Below are 6,000 nucleotides of genomic sequence, written 5' to 3'. Positions count from 1 at the left end.
AATTCCTTCTCTAGACCCTCTAATTTGCGATTTACCGCTTCTGTTAAGCTTTCGTTCCTCGAGAAATCCGCTTAGGAAGTTCGAAATTCGATTCCGGTTCCATTTTATCGTATCCCAGGCATAAAATAGCTTTACATTCTTATTTCCTTCTTCTTATTTTTTTTTCTATTTTCTGGGAACATTTATCGATTTTGTTGTCGTGAGCCGGTTTTCTGTGCGAAGGGTATGACGCAGATTACTCCGGAGACGGTTAACTCATTAAAACAATTATTTCGACTGTTTTGACTGTTTTATCCATAATTTACGTAAACGTCGCGACACGAGGTCTTCCCAGGGAGGTCACCCATCCTAGCCTTGCCATCGCGCCAGAACGCTTAACTTCATGGTTATGATTGGGCGAGAGCAGTGCCGCGTGTTGTCCATCGCCGCCCGCATCCACACGTACTCGAGGGATATAGAATAAACATCCCACTCAATGTCGGGTGCGATCATACCAGCACTAATGCACCGGATCCCATCAGAAACTCCGAAGTTAAGCGTGCTTGGGCGAGAGCAGTACTAGGATGGGTGACCCCCTGGGAAGTCCTCGTGTTGCACCCTTTTCGTGTTTTTCTATTTTTGATTACTTGTTGACAGACGATTTTCGGCTCAAATCATCTGAATCTCGATCGGGACCAGATAAGACATGTGAAATGAAAGTAGCTCGGGCACTGCCGGATTTGGACAAAATTGTAGGCTAATTTGATTGTAAACGGGCAAACGGACGAGACTCATTACTACGCAATGAGCTGACGAGATTTTAGCCGAATTCCTTCTCTAAGACCCTCTAATTTGCGATTTACCGCTTCTGTTAAGCTTTCGTTTCCTCGGGAAATCCGCTTAGGAATTTCGAAATTCGATTCCGGTTCCATTTTATCGTATCCCAGGCATAATAATAGCTTTACATTCGTTATTTCCTTCTTCTTATTTTTTTTCTATTTTCTGGGAACATTTATCGATTTTTGTTGTCGTGAGCCGGTTCTGTGCGGAAGGGTATGACGCAGATTACTCCGGAGACGGTTAACTCATTAAAAACAATTATTTCGACTGTTTTATCCATAATTTACGTAAACGGTCGCGACACGAGGTCTTCCCAGGGAGGTCACCCATCCTAGCTCTGCCATCGCGCCAGAACGCTTAACTTCATGGTTATGATTGGGCGAGAGCAGTGCCGCGTGTTGTCCATCGCCGCCCGCTCCACACGTACTCGAGGGATATAAGAATAAACATCCCACTCAATGTCGGGTGCGATCATACCAGCACTAATGCACCGGATCCCATCAGAACTCCGAAGTTAAGCGTGCTTGGGCGAGAGCAGTACTAGGATGGGTGACCCCCTGGGAAGTCCTCGTGTTGCACCCTTTTCGTGTTTTTCTATTTTGATTACTTGTTGACAGACGATTTTCGGCTCAAATCATCTGAATCTCGATCGGGACCAGATAAGACATGTGAAATGAAAGTAGCTCGGGCACTGCCGGATTTGGACAAAATTGTAGGCTAATTTGATTGTAAACGGGCAAACGGACGAGACTCATTACTACGCAATGAGCTGACGAGATTTTAGCCGAATTCCTTCTCTAAGACCCTCTAATTTGCGATTTAACGCTTCTGTTAAGCTTTCGTTTCCTCGAGAAATCCGCTTAGGAAGTTCGAAATTCGATTCCGGTTCCATTTTATCGTATCCCAGGCATAATAATAGCTTTACATTCGTTATTTCCTTCTTCTTATTTTTTTTCTATTTTCTGGGAACATTTATCGATTTTTGTTGTCGTGAGCCGGTTCTGTGCGGAAGGGTATGACGCAGATTACTCCGGAGACGGTTAACTCATTAAAAACAATTATTTCGACTGTTTTATCCATAATTTACGTAAACGGTCGCGACACGAGGTCTTCCCAGGGAGGTCACCCATCCTAGCTCTGCCATCGCGCCAGAACGCTTAACTTCATGGTTATGATTGGGCGAGAGCAGTGCCGCGTGTTGTCCATCGCCGCCCGCTCCACACGTACTCGAGGGATATAAGAATAAACATCCCACTCAATGTCGGGTGCGATCATACCAGCACTAATGCACCGGATCCCATCAGAACTCCGAAGTTAAGCGTGCTTGGGCGAGAGCAGTACTAGGATGGGTGACCCCTGGGAAGTCCTCGTGTTGCACCCTTTTCGTGTTTTTCTATTTTTGATTACTTGTTGACAGACGATTTTCGGCTCAAATCATCTGAATCTCGATCGGGACCAGATAAGACATGTGAAATGAAAGTAGCTCGGGCACTGCCGGATTTGGACAAAATTGTAGGCTAATTTGATTGTAAACGGGCAAACGGACGAGACTCATTACTACGCAATGAGCTGACGAGATTTTAGCCGAATTCCTTCTCTAAGACCCTCTAATTTGCGATTTACCGCTTCTGTTAAGCTTTCGTTTCCTCGAGAAATCCGCTTAGGAAGTTCGAAATTCGATTCCGGTTCCATTTTATCGTATCCCAGGCATAATAATAGCTTTACATTCGTTATTTCCTTCTTCTTATTTTTTTTCTATTTTCTGGGAACATTTATCGATTTTGTTGTCGTGAGCCGGTTCTGTGCGGAAGGGTATGACGCAGATTACTCCGGAGACGGTTAACTCATTAAAAACAATTATTTCGACTGTTTTATCCATAATTTACGTAAACGGTCGCGACACGAGGTCTTCCCAGGGAGGTCACCCATCCTAGCTCTGCCATCGCGCCAGAACGCTTAACTTCATGGTTATGATTGGGCGAGAGCAGTGCCGCGTGTTGTCCATCGCCGCCCGCTCCACACGTACTCGAGGGATATAAGAATAAACATCCCACTCAATGTCGGGTGCGATCATACCAGCACTAATGCACCGGATCCCATCAGAACTCCGAAGTTAAGCGTGCTTGGGCGAGAGCAGTACTAGGATGGGTGACCCCCTGGGAAGTCCTCGTGTTGCACCCTTTTCGTGTTTTTCTATTTTTGATTACTTGTTGACAGACGATTTTCGGCTCAAATCATCTGAATCTCGATCGGGACCAGATAAGACATGTGAAATGAAAGTAGCTCGGGCACTGCCGGATTTGGACAAAATTGTAGGCTAATTTGATTGTAAACGGGCAAACGGACGAGACTCATTACTACGCAATGAGCTGACGAGATTTTAGCCGAATTCCTTCTCTAAGACCCTCTAATTTGCGATTTACCGCTTCTGTTAAGCTTTCGTTTCCTCGAGAAATCCGCTTAGGAAGTTCGAAATTCGATTCCGGTTCCATTTTATCGTATCCCAGGCATAATAATAGCTTTACATTCGTTATTTCCTTCTTCTTATTTTTTTTCTATTTTCTGGGAACATTTATCGATTTTTGTTGTCGTGAGCCGGTTCTGTGCGGAAGGGTATGACGCAGATTACTCCGGAGACGGTTAACTCATTAAAAACAATTATTTCGACTGTTTTATCCATAATTTACGTAAACGGTCGCGACACGAGGTCTTCCCAGGGAGGTCACCCATCCTACCTCTGCCATCGCGCCAGAACGCTTAACTTCATGGTTATGATTGGGCGAGAGCAGTGCCGCGTGTTGTCCATCGCCGCCCGCTCCACACGTACTCGAGGGATATAAGAATAAACATCCCACTCAATGTCGGGTGCGATCATACCAGCACTAATGCACCGGATCCCATCAGAACTCCGAAGTTAAGCGTGCTTGGGCGAGAGCAGTACTAGGATGGGTGACCCCCTGGGAAGTCCTCGTGTTGCACCCCTTTTCGTGTTTTTCTATTTTTGATTACTTGTTGACAGACGATTTTCGGCTCAAATCATCTGAATCTCGATCGGGACCAGATAAGACATGTGAAATGAAAGTAGCTCGGGCACTGCCGGATTTGGACAAAATTGTAGGCTAATTTGATTGTAAACGGGCAAACGGACGAGACTCATTACTACGCAATGAGCTGACGAAATTTTAGCCGAATTCCTTCTCTAAGACCCTCTAATTTGCGATTTACCGCTTCTGTTAAGCTTTCGTTTCCTCGAGAAATCCGCTTGAAAGTTCGAAATTCGATTCCGGTTCCATTTTATCGTATCCCAGGCATAATAATAGCTTTACATTCGTTATTTCCTTCTTCTTATTTTTTTCTCTATTTCTGGGAACATTTATCGATTTTTGTTGTCGTGAGCCGGTTCTGTGCGGAAGGGTATGACGCAGATTACTCCGGAGACGGTTAACTCATTAAAAACAATTATTTCGACTGTTTTATCCATAATTTACGTAAACGGTCGCGACACGAGGTCTTCCCAGGGAGGTCACCCATCCTAGCTCTGCCATCGCGCCAGAACGCTTAACTTCATGGTTATGATTGGGCGAGAGCAGTGCCGCGTGTTGTCCATCGCCGCCCGCTCCACACGTACTCGAGGGATATAAGAATAAACATCCCACTCAATGTCGGGTGCGATCATACCAGCACTAATGCACCGGATCCCATCAGAACTCCGAAGTTAAGCGTGCTTGGGCGAGAGCAGTACTAGGATGGGTGACCCCCTGGGAAGTCCTCGTGTTGCACCCTTTTCGTGTTTTTCTATTTTTGATTACTTGTTGACAGACGATTTTCGGCTCAAATCATCTGAATCTCGATCGGGACCAGATAAGACATGTGAAATGAAAGTAGCTCGGGCACTGCCGGATTTGGACAAAATTGTAGGCTAATTTGATTGTAAACGGGCAAACGGACGAGACTCATTACTACGCAATGAGCTGACGAGATTTTAGCCGAATTCCTTCTCTAAGACCCTCTAATTTGCGATTTAACCGCTTCTGTTAAGCTTTCGTTTCCTCGAGAAATCCGCTTAGGAAGTTCGAAATTCGATTCCGGTTCCATTTTATCGTATCCCAGGCATAATAATAGCTTTACATTCGTTATTTCCTTCTTCTTATTTTTTTTCTATTTTCTGGGAACATTTATCGATTTTTGTTGTCGTGAGCCGGTTCTGTGCGGAAGGGTATGACGCAGATTACTCCGGAGACGGTTAACTCATTAAAAACAATTATTTCGACTGTTTTATCCATAATTTACGTAAACGGTCGCGACACGAGGTCTTCCCAGGGAGGTCACCCATCCTAGCTCTGCCATCGCGCCAGAACGCTTAACTTCATGGTTATGATTGGGCGAGAGCAGTGCCGCGTGTTGTCCATCGCCGCCCGCTCCACACGTACTCGAGGGATATAAGAATAAACATCCCACTCAATGTCGGGTGCGATCATACCAGCACTAATGCACCGGATCCCATCAGAACTCCGAAGTTAAGCGTGCTTGGGCGAGAGCAGTACTAGGATGGGTGACCCCCTGGGAAGTCCTCGTGTTGCACCCTTTTCGTGTTTTTCTATTTTTGATTACTTGTTGACAGACGATTTTCGGCTCAAATCATCTGAATCTCGATCGGGACCAGATAAGACATGTGAAATGAAAGTAGCTCGGGCACTGCCGGATTTGGACAAAATTGTAGGCTAATTTGATTGTAAACGGGCAAACGGACGAGACTCATTACTACGCAATGAGCTGACGAGATTTTAGCCGAATTCCTTCTCTAAGACCCTCTAATTTGCGATTTAACGCTTCTGTTAAGCTTTCGTTTCCTCGAGAAATCCGCTTAGGAAGTTCGAAATTCGATTCCGGTTCCATTTTATCGTATCCCAGGCATAATAATAGCTTTACATTCGTTATTTCCTTCTTCTTATTTTTTTTCTATTTTCTGGGAACATTTATCGATTTTTGTTGTCGTGAGCCGGTTCTGTGCGGAAGGGTATGACGCAGATTACTCCGGAGACGGTTAACTCATTAAAAACAATTATTTCGACTGTTTTATCCATAATTTACGTAAACGGTCGCGACACGAGGTCTTCCCAGGGAGGTCACCCATCCTAGCTCTGCCATCGCGCCAGAACGCTTAACTTCATGGTTATGATT

The 6,000-nt window shown here is 45.1% G+C and overlaps 7 non-coding genes across 7 annotated transcripts; all 7 read left to right on the top strand.

The window, feature by feature from the left end:
• Positions 1–480: 480 nt before the first annotated feature.
• LOC142535632 (5S ribosomal RNA) lies at positions 481–600 on the top strand. The gene has a single exon (XR_012817658.1). It is a non-coding gene; the product is annotated as a 5S ribosomal RNA (ribosomal RNA).
• A 682-nt stretch (positions 601–1,282) lies between these two features.
• LOC142535626 (5S ribosomal RNA) lies at positions 1,283–1,401 on the top strand. Its single transcript, XR_012817651.1, has one exon. It is a non-coding gene; the product is annotated as a 5S ribosomal RNA (ribosomal RNA).
• A 681-nt stretch (positions 1,402–2,082) lies between these two features.
• LOC142535631 (5S ribosomal RNA) lies at positions 2,083–2,200 on the top strand. Its single transcript, XR_012817657.1, has one exon. It is a non-coding gene; the product is annotated as a 5S ribosomal RNA (ribosomal RNA).
• A 681-nt stretch (positions 2,201–2,881) lies between these two features.
• Positions 2,882–3,000, top strand: LOC142535625 (5S ribosomal RNA). The gene has a single exon (XR_012817650.1). It is a non-coding gene; the product is annotated as a 5S ribosomal RNA (ribosomal RNA).
• Positions 3,001–3,682: 682 nt separating this feature from the next.
• LOC142535620 (5S ribosomal RNA) lies at positions 3,683–3,801 on the top strand. The gene has a single exon (XR_012817645.1). It is a non-coding gene; the product is annotated as a 5S ribosomal RNA (ribosomal RNA).
• Positions 3,802–4,483: 682 nt separating this feature from the next.
• Positions 4,484–4,602, top strand: LOC142535624 (5S ribosomal RNA). The gene has a single exon (XR_012817649.1). It is a non-coding gene; the product is annotated as a 5S ribosomal RNA (ribosomal RNA).
• A 683-nt stretch (positions 4,603–5,285) lies between these two features.
• LOC142535623 (5S ribosomal RNA) lies at positions 5,286–5,404 on the top strand. The gene has a single exon (XR_012817648.1). It is a non-coding gene; the product is annotated as a 5S ribosomal RNA (ribosomal RNA).
• Positions 5,405–6,000: the final 596 nt, after the last annotated feature.

Source organism: Primulina tabacum, unplaced genomic scaffold, assembly GCF_025594145.1.
Source record: "Primulina tabacum isolate GXHZ01 unplaced genomic scaffold, ASM2559414v2 Contig1100, whole genome shotgun sequence".
NCBI classification, from domain to species: Eukaryota; Viridiplantae; Streptophyta; class Magnoliopsida; order Lamiales; family Gesneriaceae; genus Primulina; species Primulina tabacum.
Note: the sequence above shows the minus strand (reverse complement) of the source record. Positions and strands in the feature narration are given on the sequence as shown.